Below are 14019 nucleotides of genomic sequence, written 5' to 3' on the forward strand. Positions count from 1 at the left end.
AACCCAATCCGCCCATTTGACACCCCTAGGTAAAATACTGATACTATATTTTAGAATTTAATATAGAGAAAACATTTTTTGTCTTTTTTTAAGATAAAATATGACTCATATGTTTCACTTAGTTTTATTGTATCATAAAATAAAAAGAAAAAACTTCCAAAAAATTTTCAGTGTTGAGAGGAGAAAATGTAACGATTCAAAAAAGAAAGAGAATTATGTAAATAAGAATAAATAGGTATTTAAGTGCATAATTGTCCTTTCACGTTTTAAATGAATAAATAAATAAATAAATAAATAAAACAGATTTGTATTTATTTATTTTAATGTTATTTGACTAATTCTTGAATTAGTCTCCTAATCCAATTAGCCCTCTCTCTCTCACGCTTCTTAACTCCCTCTCTCACGTTCTCCATCTTCCTTACATTATTTCTGCCAGAATATCAACAATTTTCATGCTTGAAGAACTCACAAAAAAAAATTTTAAGCAAAAGAAAAAGTAATCAAAACGTCAAGGCTAAGAGAGGTTTGTTGAGTGAGGTGTACGTTGAAGTGAATTGGGAGTGGTTTGGAGGAGTTTTCCGGGCAGCAACATTTAAAGTTTGAATATCGATTAAGGTATGGGTTTCCTTCTCTCTTGGATCCTTTCCCAAGAGGTTCCTTACGATTCAAACTATTCATCTCGAAACTAAGGTTGTTTCCCCGTTGCATGTCCCTGTCACTAGCTCCCTATGATCTTAGGTTGGGTATTCTTGTTGATAGAATTTTAGGGATACTTGTTTGTGGTGATAATCTCGTTTCGAATATGTGTTCATGATGATGTGATTATATTTTATGTTTTTCAAAAAATATGAATGTAAATATGTATGTATTTGTGCAAGATTTTGATCATGACTTTGAGTTTTTCTTTAGCATGTTAATAGATTTGAGATTACTCGTGTTTTATGTGCAATTAGAGGCTCTTAAAATCGTAATATTCGTAATATTCACATGGTTGAAAGGCTATAAATTCTAGTCACAATAAATGATCAAATCATCCCCCTAAATTTGTCTTAAGAACATTAATGAATGTATAAGAAAAAAATGCTAAATTAACCCGTAAAAAGGATGTGAAAAATTATGGAGTAGTGCCCCAGAATCTGGAAATAAGTTTTAGACACATTCTGGAAAATTTGAGCAAAAAACGAATTAAAAAAAAATAGGTGAGGTCTTCAGGGATCGAACCCGAGACCTCACCAACACATGCCTTGATAAAATAATTAAAAAGGAATGTTGAAGACGGGGCTCGAAATGGGGGCTGGGACTGGCGAAATTCGCATGGAAAAAGAATGGAGCAGGGGGGATTCGAAATCGGGTACTGGGAGAGGAAGAAAAGAAAAAAAAAGAGATGTTGGGGGCGGGAATCGAACCCCCGACCCCCAGTTCGCGAAAAAAGGGAAAAGAAATGGGACTGAAGGGAATCGAACACGCGACCTGGGGAAAGAGGGGAAGGGAATTAATTCAGTAAATTAAATGGGAGGCGTGGGATTCGAACCCACGACCTCCAAGTGCGCGCGAGAGAGGGAAAAATGGGAAGAAATAAAACGTGAGGCGTGGGAATCGAACCCACGACCTCAAGGACTGTAGCAGTGTATAAAAAAAATATATATATATATATGAGGGACTGTGGGGGTTCGAACCCACCACCTCACAGTCTCCTCTTCAGCGAAAATGAGAGGAAAAATAAGGGGGCTGTGGGGGTTCGAACCCACAACCTCCCTATTCAAGTGAATTTAATTAAAAATAATAATAATAGTAAATTAAAATTCTAATTAAAGTTGGAAAATTAATTCTTTTATGTAAACATTGAGATTTAATTTAGAATTTTAATTAAAAATAGAATATTAATTCTTTTATGTAAATATTGAAATTTAAATTGGAATTCTAATTAAATTAGAAAATTATTCTTTCATGTAAATGATTGAAATCTAATTTAGAATTCTAATTAAAATAGAAAATTTATTATTTCACGAAAATGTTGAGACTTAACTTAGAGTTCTAAATTTATGAATATTAGAACAAAAAATCAATGAAAAATATAAATGATATCCAAATAATTCAAAATTTGGGTTCTCGTGTCCAAACCTCCGTATTGATACATAAGTCATACGTGAGTGAAATATTCAAGAATAATGTCATCTACTTAGATAAAAATCAAAGATCCTGGCATATATACAAGATACATAAGTCTTGTAATACATAATCTTAGAAAAACAAGAATTCACTTAACGAACTATAAATGAAGCCTCATGGCTTGTATGTATAGATGTACAAGTTTAACATACGTTCAAGAATAAGTGAACCTAAGATATACGTAATGAAATAAAGAATGTGGTGACAATCATGATGTGAGGTTAATGCATATGATGAGAGCAACCTTAAATGAGCTTAAGAAAATGTTACCGATACATACTCACCAATGAGAGTGTAAGATAATGAAGAGACCAGTCTCTATGAATACTCTAATAAAAATATTGAGTTTAAAACACTTAATACTAATGATGAGATGAGAAATCATCTATTGAGCTATGATGTCTTCATACTAGAAGCAAACTTCTATGATGTATGAGTTGCATGTAATGGAACTTTATACCGAGCACCGATAGACTAGCTATGAGTGGTGATGCCTTCTTTCGGGAAGGGCGGAGGTTCACGTAATTCTCATGAGATGAGACTGTCCGGCTTGCCGGGTATGGGTCTCCACACATCTCCTAGTCTTTGAACCTATATTGCCACTATAGGGATCTGGCGGGGTTAAATTCCCATATACGCTAGCATGTTATTTGAATCGCTTTGGCCGGTGATTCCACCTCTTTTCGGTGTGGGGAAGACACTGGATTTCATGATGCTCACATGATCTATGTCGGTTAAAGTTGAAGTTCCCAATGAATGAATGAGGCCAGCCTCAAATGAATCATATAAAGAAATGAATGATACCGAAGGTGTTAGGATAGGATAATCAAGAGGTGAGCTAGATTCAGGTAATGACATTAGGTCATTCCTGATCATTGCACAGCAAACCCGATGAAAGTCTTAAACTACATCCTAGGTATAGCTGGTGTTCGCACTGGCCTATGAATGAATTGAAATGAAATACGAATGAATGAGTGAAGCAGACTCTGTGTTTGCTAAAGAAGGCTCCCTAGTTGAGGTCCCATATGTTGAGCCCTCATTTTGGAAAGTCTTAAAGTTAAGTCTATGATAATAAGGTCTCATGGTATACGAATGAATAATATGAGAGAAAGTATGTGTTATATGTTATGTGCTATATGAATATGTTATGTTTTGTGTGCCATACGATAATTATAATGATGCATGTCACTCTCATGGCATAACTTTCCCAATCTCAATTTGGCAAGTCCACTGACTTGACTTCCAAAAATCATGTTGTTAGGAAAGAGCTATTCTTTCTCATGTATGTCCCTGGTGTGTACTTGCATATACCCATACTTAGTACAAGTGTGTACTAATTCCATACGAACATCTACTTTTAGGTGCAGGCACAGGTGGACGCTAGAGCTACAGGTTCGTCGTTGCAGCTATCCGGACGTCAGTATTCATCCGGAGTTTGGTAGGTCCTCATGCTTTCGAGGATGCTACTGTTTTACATTCTAGCGTAGTTTTAGAGTTGAGCTAGTGGAGCATGTTCCACTAGCGTTTCTTTCCTGTTTTGGTTCAAACTTTGTATTGGTGCTATTGTGGCCGACATACAATTAATACTTAATGAATTATTACTTTCAGTTGCTTCTCTCTTAAATGTTAGATGGTTGATGATGAACGATTACGAAAAGTTAAGAATGTTCAGCAATTATGATTAAAGAATCAAAAATTTCAAATTTTCCGCTAAAATTAATCTATGTAAAGTAAGAATGACGTAAGCAGGCTTGTCTGCGACCTCTGAGAGGTCAACGACGCCGGTCTCGTCTGGGGTCTAGATTCCGGTCGTGACAAAGTTGGTATCAGAGCGCTAGGTTAAATTCCTCGAATAATGAGTTCACATCAACCACATTGAGTAGTTTCTAAGTCATGGTAGTGAAGTGCACCATTATCCTGGATTAGAGACTGCACGATGCGTAGGAAAAACTTCCCTTCTTCTTATCTTATTGTGCTTTTCCTAATGTTTAAATTCTTGGTGTTACGAACGTGTCTAACATCAACCTTGCTGTTTTCAGAGAATGAATACCTGGGGAACTAAGGGTCTGAGGACGGGAGCAGCAGCAGCTAGGGGTAATCAGAATCCACCCCAGGCTCCAGCTGAAGGAGTGGCCATGCCAGTGAACCCAGCTGGGTTGACTGATGCGGAGGTGAGGGCATCTCTAGCCCAGATGGCACAGGCCATCACGATGCAGGCCCAAGCTATGACTGCCCAAGTCAACCGGCAGGATGTTCTGAGGGAAAACCCACCGGCTCGCAGCATAGCTGACAGACTGCGAGACTTCACGAGGAGCAGGAACCATTATGTAAAAAATTTCGGGGGGTTACAGATCTCTTATACTACCATCGATCGACAGGGGCTAAGACTTCAGAAGATCCCCAGGAATTTATAGACGAGTTGCATAAGATACTGGTGGCCATGGGGGCCACTGATATTGAGAAGGCTGAGTTGGCTTCCTACCAGCTCAAAGATGTTGCACAGACTTGGTGCAAAATGTGGCGAGATAGCCGTGTCCTAGGAGGGGTGCCAGTCACCTGGGAGCTGTTCAAGACAGCATTTTTGGAAAGGTTCTTCCCTAGAGAGATGAAAGAGGCCAAGGTTGAGGAGTTCATCAACCTCAAGCAAGGATCCATGACTGTCAGGGAGTATTCCCTGAAGTTTGTGAAGTTATCAAGGTATGCACTTCCCTTAGTATTTGATAACAAGAATGATGAGAGTACTTAACTTTGTTGAAATCATCCAGGTATGCTACTCCCTTGGTTTCTACCAGCAGGGAGGAGATGAGCAGATTCCTCACAGGAATCAATGGAGACCTGGAGGAAGATTGTCGGGCTGCGATGCTCCATGATAATATGGACCTTTCTACATTAATGATGCATGTCCAGCAGGTAGAGGACAGCCGAAAGAGGAGAGGTGTACGTGATGTTAGGAGGCCTAGGCCTCAAGATCAGGCAGGTCCCAGCCATGGAGGCCATAGAAACAATTTTAGCGTCCGCGAGCAGCCCAAATTCAAGAAGGGGCAACAGAGTGCTGGAAATTCTGACCCTCAGAGAAATACAACGCCTAGAGGAGGCAGACCCGAACCCAAGAGGGGCAATGGAGGTGAGATGCAGCGTCCAAGGAAGACTTGTACTAAGTGTGGCCGAATGCACCTTGGAGAATGTAGACAGGGCACTAATGCCTGTTTCGGTTGTGGTAAGAGTGGACACATGGTCATAGACTGTCCCCAGAACAGAGGTCAGGCTGGGGGTAATGCTCAGCCTAGGCCTACCCCACATAATGCAGCAGCAGCCGAACCTCCGAAGAGGAACAGATTTTATGCCTTGAAAGGTAGGGAGGAGCAGGAGAAGTCCGCTGATGTGGTCACAGGTATGCTGCAAGTATTCTCAACTTCTGTTTATGCTTTACTTGATCCAGGGTCTACGCTTTCCTTTGTAACTCCTCTGCTTGCCCTTACCTTTGAAATACTACCTGAAGTTCTGCATGATCCTATAGTAGTTAGTACGCCTTTAGGAGAAAATGTGAGAACCGAAAGTTTATACAAGAATTGCCCAATAGTTGTGAGTGGCAAGGCTATGTGTGCAAACTTGATTGAGTTACCCATGCATGATTTTGATATTATTCTTGGCATGGACTGGCTTCACGGCCATTATGCTTGCTTGGACTGTCGTAGTAGAGTGGTGAGGTTTCGTTTCCCTAATGAGGAAGAGTTAGTCTGGGAGGGGTACAATCCGATTCGTCCTAACCCCTTGATTTCAAATCTTAAGGCCAATAAAATGATGGCCAAAGGGTTATTATGTCATCTAGTGAGTGTTAATGATTTAGATCATGACGTTCCTTCCATAGACTCGGTGCCTGTAGTAAATGAATTCCTAGATGTGTTTCCTGAAGATTTGCCCGGAGTCCCTCCCCTTCGAGAGATTGACTTTGGTATCGACTTAGAACCTGATACTAAACCAATCTCAATTCCTCCTTATAGAATGGCTCCAGCAGAACTCAAGGAGTTGAAGCTGCAGTTAAAAGATCTCACGGATAAGGGTTTCATTCAGCCGAGCATATCCCCTTGGGGCGCTCCAGTGTTGTTTGTAAAGAAAAAGGATGGGACCCTTAGAATGTGTATCGATTATCGGCAGCTCCACAAAGTCACTATAAAGAATAAGTACCCACTTCCCAGAATTGATGATTTGTGCGATCAGCTCCAAGGGTCTAGTTTCTTCTCTAAGATTGATCTTCGTTCAGGGTATCATCAGCTTAGAGTTAGGGATAGGGATGTCCCAAAAACAGCTTTTCGTACCCGTTATGGTCATTATGAGTTCTTGGTTATGTCATTCGGCCTCACGAATGCACCTGCTGCATTTATGGACCTCATGAACAGAGTTTTCCGTGAATACCTTGACTCTTTCGTCATAGTATTCATTGACGACATTCTCATCTACTCTAAGACCAAGGAAGAGCATGAACAGCATTTGAGACTAACCTTGCAGGTACTTAGACAGCATCAGCTGTATGCCAAATTCAGCAAGTGTGAATTCTGGCTGAGATCAGTGACCTTCTTGGGCCATGTTGTGTCCGATCAAGGTGTAGAAGTGGACCCCAGAAAGACTGAAGCAGTTAAGAAATGGCCAAAGCCTCTTACACCCACCGATATCCGTAGCTTTCTGGGATTGGCTGGTTACTACCGCAGGTTCGTGGAGGGATTTTCTTCCATTGCTGCCCCACTTACAACCTTGACAAAGAAGAAATCCAAGTTTGAATGGACGGACACTTGTGAGAAGAGTTTCCAGGAGCTCAAGGACAGACTCACTTCAGCCCCGGTGCTTACTCTGCCTAAGAGTGGCGAGAATTACACTGTCTATTGCGATGCATCTAGGGTCGGTTTGGGATGTGTTCTTATGCAGGCTGGTAAGGTGATAGCTTATGCTTCCAGACAGCTCAAGGTTCATGAAAAGAATTATCCCACTCATGACTTGGAGTTGGCAGCTGTGGTGTTTGCGTTGAAGTTATGGAGGCATTATCTATATGGAGTACACGTGGATGTGTTCACGGATCATAAGAGTCTCCAGTACGTGTTCACGCAGAGGGAGCTGAATCTACGGCAACGCAGATGGTTGGAGCTGTTGAAGGATTATGACATGAATGTGCACTATCATCCAGGTAAGGCTAATGTTGTGGCTGATGCTTTGAGCAGGATGAGCATGGGGAGTACAGCCCACGTTGAGGATGAGAAGAAGGAGCTAGTGAAAGAGGTACACAGACTGGCCAGGCTGGGTGTACGGTTGGTTGACTCTACTAGTGGAGGTGTATCAGTTCACCCTAGTTCTGAATCATCCCTGATAGTGGAAGTCAAGAAGGGTCAGCATCTCGATCCTGTGTTGATGGAGATGAAGGACTCAGTGTTGTTAAAAATGAATGAGTCTTTTGCTTTGGGAGATGATGGCATACTTAGATACCAGAACCGGTTGTGCGTACCAGATGTAGATGATTTACGGACCAAGATTGTTACAGAGGCCCATGGTTCCAGATATTCCATACATCCAGGTTCCACAAAAATGTATCATGATCTTAAGCAGATTTATTGGTGGGACGGCATGAAGAAGGATATTGCAGACTATGTGGCTAAGTGTCCTAATTGTCAGCAGGTTAAGGCAGAGCATCTTAAGCCTGGTGGTCTGACTCAGATTATTGAGGTTCCGACTTGGAAATGGGAGGCCATTAATATGGACTTCGTTGTTGGTCTTCCGAGGACTAGGAGGCAGCATGATTCTATATGGGTTATTGTGGACAGACTGACTAAGTCTGCCCACTTTATCCCTGTGAAGTCCACTTACAGGGCCGAGGATTACGCGAGACTCTACATTGATGAGATTGTGAGATGGCATGGGATTCCTTTGTCTATTATTTCAGATAGAGGAGCTCAGTTTACTTCGCATTTTTGGAGATCTTTACAGAAAAGCTTAGGCACGCAGGTGAAACTTAGCACTGCCTTTCATCCTCAGACAGATGGGCAGGCAGAGCGCACTATTCAGACATTGGAGGACATGTTGAGAGCGTGTGTGATTGACTTTAGAGGTAATTGGGATGACCATCTACCTTTGATAGAGTTCTCGTATAATAATAGCTACCACTCCAGCATTGGGATGGCACCATTTGAGGCATTATATGGTAGGAGGTGTAGATCTCCAGTTGGGTGGTTCGAGGTTGGAGAGTCATCTATTTTGGGTCCAGAGATCATTCATGAGGCCTTGGAGAAAGTTAGAATGATTAGAGACAGGTTGGCTACCGCTTACAGCCGACAAAAGTCATATGCAGACAACAGAAAGCGACCCTTAGAATTTAACGTTGGTGACCAGGTTTACTTGAAGATATCGCCTATGAAAGGGGTGATGCGATTTGGTAGAAAAGGGAAGCTTAGTCCGAGGTATGTGGGGCCATATGAGATCCTACAGCGCGTGGGTGAGGTGGCCTATGAGTTAGCATTGCCTGCGGAGCTAGCTTCTGTTCATCCAGTCTTTCATGTCTCGATGTTGAAGAAGTGCCTAGGTGATCCAGCATCAATCCTACCTGTAGAAGGTTTGGGGGTTGGTGAAAACTTGTCCTATTAGGAAGTACCTGTTGAGATCTTAGACAGACAGGTCAAGCGGCTGAGGAACAAGGAGATTGCCACAGTGAAGGTATTGTGGAGAAACCATCTTGTTGAGGGTGCTACGTGGGAGGCTGAGGCCGACATGAGATCCCGATATCCACATCTTTTCAACTCTTGAGGTTAGGCTTCCTACTCGTAAGGCTATAGTTCCTTATCTCTTCATATTTGTTGCTATTGGCTGATTGTACATAGCAATTAAGTTATGATCTCATTGGCATTATGGGGTGAAATGGTAGTGTCATTCGGGGACGAATGTTCCTAAGGGGGGGATAATGTAACGATTCAAAAAAGAAAGAGAATTATGTAAATAAGAATAAATAGGTATTTAAGTGCATAATTGTCCTTTCACGTTTTAAATGAATAAATAAATAAATAAATAAATAAAACAGATTTGTATTTATTTATTTTAATGTTATTTGACTAATTCTTGAATTAGTCTCCTAATCCAATTAGCCCTCTCTCTCTCACGCTTCTTAACTCCCTCTCTCACGTTCTCCATCTTCCTTACATTATTTCTGCCAGAATATCAACAATTTTCATGCTTGAAGAACTCACAAAAAAAAAATTTTAAGCAAAAGAAAAAGTAATCAAAACGTCAAGGCTAAGAGAGGTTTGTTGAGTGAGGTGTACGTTGAAGTGAATTGGGAGTGGTTTGGAGGAGTTTTCCGGGCAGCAACATTTAAAGTTTGAATATCGATTAAGGTATGGGTTTCCTTCTCTCTTGGATCCTTTCCCAAGAGGTTCCTTACGATTCAAACTATTCATCTCGAAACTAAGGTTGTTTCCCCGTTGCATGTCCCTGTCACTAGCTCCCTATGATCTTAGGTTGGGTATTCTTGTTGATAGAATTTTAGGGATACTTGTTTGTGGTGATAATCTCGTTTCGAATATGTGTTCATGATGATGTGATTATATTTTATGTTTTTCGAAAAATATGAATGTAAATATGTATGTATTTGTGCAAGATTTTGATCATGACTTTGAGTTTTTCTTTAGCATGTTAATAGATTTGAGATTACTCGTGTTTTATGTGCAATTAGAGGCTCTTAAAATCGTAATATTCGTAATATTCACATGGTTGAAAGGCTATAAATTCTAGTCACAATAAATGATCAAATCATCCCCCTAAATTTGTCTTAAGAACATTAATGAATGTATAAGAAAAAAATGCTAAATTAACCCGTAAAAAGGATGTGAAAAATTATGGAGTAGTGCCCCAGAATCTGGAAATAAGTTTTAGACACATTCTGGAAAATTTGAGCAAAAAACGAATTAAAAAAAAATAGGTGAGGTCTTCAGGGATCGAACCCGAGACCTCACCAACACATGCCTTGATAAAATAATTAAAAAGGAATGTTGAAGACGGGGCTCGAAATGGGGGCTGGGACTGGCGAAATTCGCATGGAAAAAGAATGGAGCAGGGGGGATTCGAAATCGGGTACTGGGAGAGGAAGAAAAGAAAAAAAAAAGAGATGTTGGGGGCGGGAATCGAACCCCCGACCCCCAGTTCGCGAAAAAAGGGAAAAGAAATGGGACTGAAGGGAATCGAACACGCGACCTGGGGAAAGAGGGGAAGGGAATTAATTCAGTAAATTAAATGGGAGGCGTGGGATTCGAACCCACGACCTCCAAGTGCGCGCGAGAGAGGGAAAAATGGGAAGAAATAAAACGTGAGGCGTGGGAATCGAACCCACGACCTCAAGGACTGTAGCAGTGTATAAAAAAAATATATATATATATATGAGGGACTGTGGGGGTTCGAACCCACCACCTCACAGTCTCCTCTTCAGCGAAAATGAGAGGAAAAATAAGGGGGCTGTGGGGGTTCGAACCCACAACCTCCCTATTCAAGTGAATTTAATTAAAAATAATAATAATAGTAAATTAAAATTCTAATTAAAGTTGGAAAATTAATTCTTTTATGTAAACATTGAGATTTAATTTAGAATTTTAATTAAAAATAGAATATTAATTCTTTTATGTAAATATTGAAATTTAAATTGGAATTCTAATTAAATTAGAAAATTATTCTTTCATGTAAATGATTGAAATCTAATTTAGAATTCTAATTAAAATAGAAAATTTATTATTTCACGAAAATGTTGAGACTTAACTTAGAGTTCTAAATTTATGAATATTAGAACAAAAAATCAATGAAAAATATAAATGATATCCAAATAATTCAAAATTTGGGTTCTCGTGTCCAAACCTCCGTATTGATACATAAGTCATACGTGAGTGAAATATTCAAGAATAATGTCATCTACTTAGATAAAAATCAAAGATCCTGGCATATATACAAGATACATAAGTCTTGTAATACATAATCTTAGAAAAACAAGAATTCACTTAACGAACTATAAATGAAGCCTCATGGCTTGTATGTATAGATGTACAAGTTTAACATACGTTCAAGAATAAGTGAACCTAAGATATACGTAATGAAATAAAGAATGTGGTGACAATCATGATGTGAGGTTAATGCATATGATGAGAGCAACCTTAAATGAGCTTAAGAAAATGTTACCGATACATACTCACCAATGAGAGTGTAAGATAATGAAGAGACCAGTCTCTATGAATACTCTAATAAAAATATTGAGTTTAAAACACTTAATACTAATGATGAGATGAGAAATCATCTATTGAGCTATGATGTCTTCATACTAGAAGCAAACTTCTATGATGTATGAGTTGCATGTAATGGAACTTTATACCGAGCACCGATAGACTAGCTATGAGTGGTGATGCCTTCTTTCGGGAAGGGCGGAGGTTCACGTAATTCTCATGAGATGAGACTGTCCGGCTTGCCGGGTATGGGTCTCCACACATCTCCTAGTCTTTGAACCTATATTGCCACTATAGGGATCTGGCGGGGTTAAATTCCCATATACGCTAGCATGTTATTTGAATCGCTTTGGCCGGTGATTCCACCTCTTTTCGGTGTGGGGAAGACACTGGATTTCATGATGCTCACATGATCTATGTCGGTTAAAGTTGAAGTTCCCAATGAATGAATGAGGCCAGCCTCAAATGAATCATATAAAGAAATGAATGATACCGAAGGTGTTAGGATAGGATAATCAAGAGGTGAGCTAGATTCAGGTAATGACATTAGGTCATTCCTGATCATTGCACAGCAAACCCGATGAAAGTCTTAAACTACATCCTAGGTATAGCTGGTGTTCGCACTGGCCTATGAATGAATTGAAATGAAATACGAATGAATGAGTGAAGCAGACTCTGTGTTTGCTAAAGAAGGCTCCCTAGTTGAGGTCCCATATGTTGAGCCCTCATTTTGGAAAGTCTTAAAGTTAAGTCTATGATAATAAGGTCTCATGGTATACGAATGAATAATATGAGAGAAAGTATGTGTTATATGTTATGTGCTATATGAATATGTTATGTTTTGTGTGCCATACGATAATTATAATGATGCATGTCACTCTCATGGCATAACTTTCCCAATCTCAATTTGGCAAGTCCACTGACTTGACTTCCAAAAATCATGTTGTTAGGAAAGAGCTATTCTTTCTCATGTATGTCCCTGGTGTGTACTTGCATATACCCATACTTAGTACAAGTGTGTACTAATTCCATACGAACATCTACTTTTAGGTGCAGGCACAGGTGGACGCTAGAGCTACAGGTTCGTCGTTGCAGCTATCCGGACGTCAGTATTCATCCGGAGTTTGGTAGGTCCTCATGCTTTCGAGGATGCTACTGTTTTACATTCTAGCGTAGTTTTAGAGTTGAGCTAGTGGAGCATGTTCCACTAGCGTTTCTTTCCTGTTTTGGTTCAAACTTTGTATTGGTGCTATTGTGGCCGACATACAATTAATACTTAATGAATTATTACTTTCAGTTGCTTCTCTCTTAAATGTTAGATGGTTGATGATGAACGATTACGAAAAGTTAAGAATGTTCAGCAATTATGATTAAAGAATCAAAAATTTCAAATTTTCCGCTAAAATTAATCTATGTAAAGTAAGAATGACGTAAGCAGGCTTGTCTGCGACCTCTGAGAGGTCAACGACGCCGGTCTCGTCTGGGGTCTAGATTCCGGTCGTGACAAAGTTGGTATCAGAGCGCTAGGTTAAATTCCTCGAATAATGAGTTCACATCAACCACATTGAGTAGTTTCTAAGTCATGGTAGTGAAGTGCACCATTATCCTGGATTAGAGACTGCACGATGCGTAGGAAAAACTTCCCTTCTTCTTATCTTATTGTGCTTTTCCTAATGTTTAAATTCTTGGTGTTACGAACGTGTCTAACATCAACCTTTCTGTTTTCAGAGAATGAATACCTGGGGAACTAAGGGTCTGAGGACGGGAGCAGCAGCAGCTAGGGGTAATCAGAATCCACCCCAGGCTCCAGCTGAAGGAGTGGCCATGCCAGTGAACCCAGCTGGGTTGACTGATGCGGAGGTGAGGGCATCTCTAGCCCAGATGGCACAGGCCATCACGATGCAGGCCCAAGCTATGACTGCCCAAGTCAACCGGCAGGATGTTCTGAGGGAAAACCCACCGGCTCGCAGCATAGCTGACAGACTGCGAGACTTCACGAGGAGCAGGAACCATTATGTAAAAAATTTCGGGGGGTTACAGATCTCTTATACTACCATCGATCGACAGGGGCTAAGACTTCAGAAGATCCCCAGGAATTTATAGACGAGTTGCATAAGATACTGGTGGCCATGGGGGCCACTGATATTGAGAAGGCTGAGTTGGCTTCCTACCAGCTCAAAGATGTTGCACAGACTTGGTGCAAAATGTGGCGAGATAGCCGTGTCCTAGGAGGGGTGCCAGTCACCTGGGAGCTGTTCAAGACAGCATTTTTGGAAAGGTTCTTCCCTAGAGAGATGAAAGAGGCCAAGGTTGAGGAGTTCATCAACCTCAAGCAAGGATCCATGACTGTCAGGGAGTATTCCCTGAAGTTTGTGAAGTTATCAAGGTATGCACTTCCCTTAGTATTTGATAACAAGAATGATGAGAGTACTTAACTTTGTTGAAATCATCCAGGTATGCTACTCCCTTGGTTTCTACCAGCAGGGAGGAGATGAGCAGATTCCTCACAGGAATCAATGGAGACCTGGAGGAAGATTGTCGGGCTGCGATGCTCCATGATAATATGGACCTTTCTACATTAATGATGCATGTCCAGCAGGTAGAGGACAGCCGAAAG

The sequence above is a fragment of the Solanum lycopersicum genome, chromosome 2, assembly GCF_036512215.1.
Source record: "Solanum lycopersicum chromosome 2, SLM_r2.1".
NCBI lineage: Eukaryota > Viridiplantae > Streptophyta > Magnoliopsida > Solanales > Solanaceae > Solanum > Solanum lycopersicum.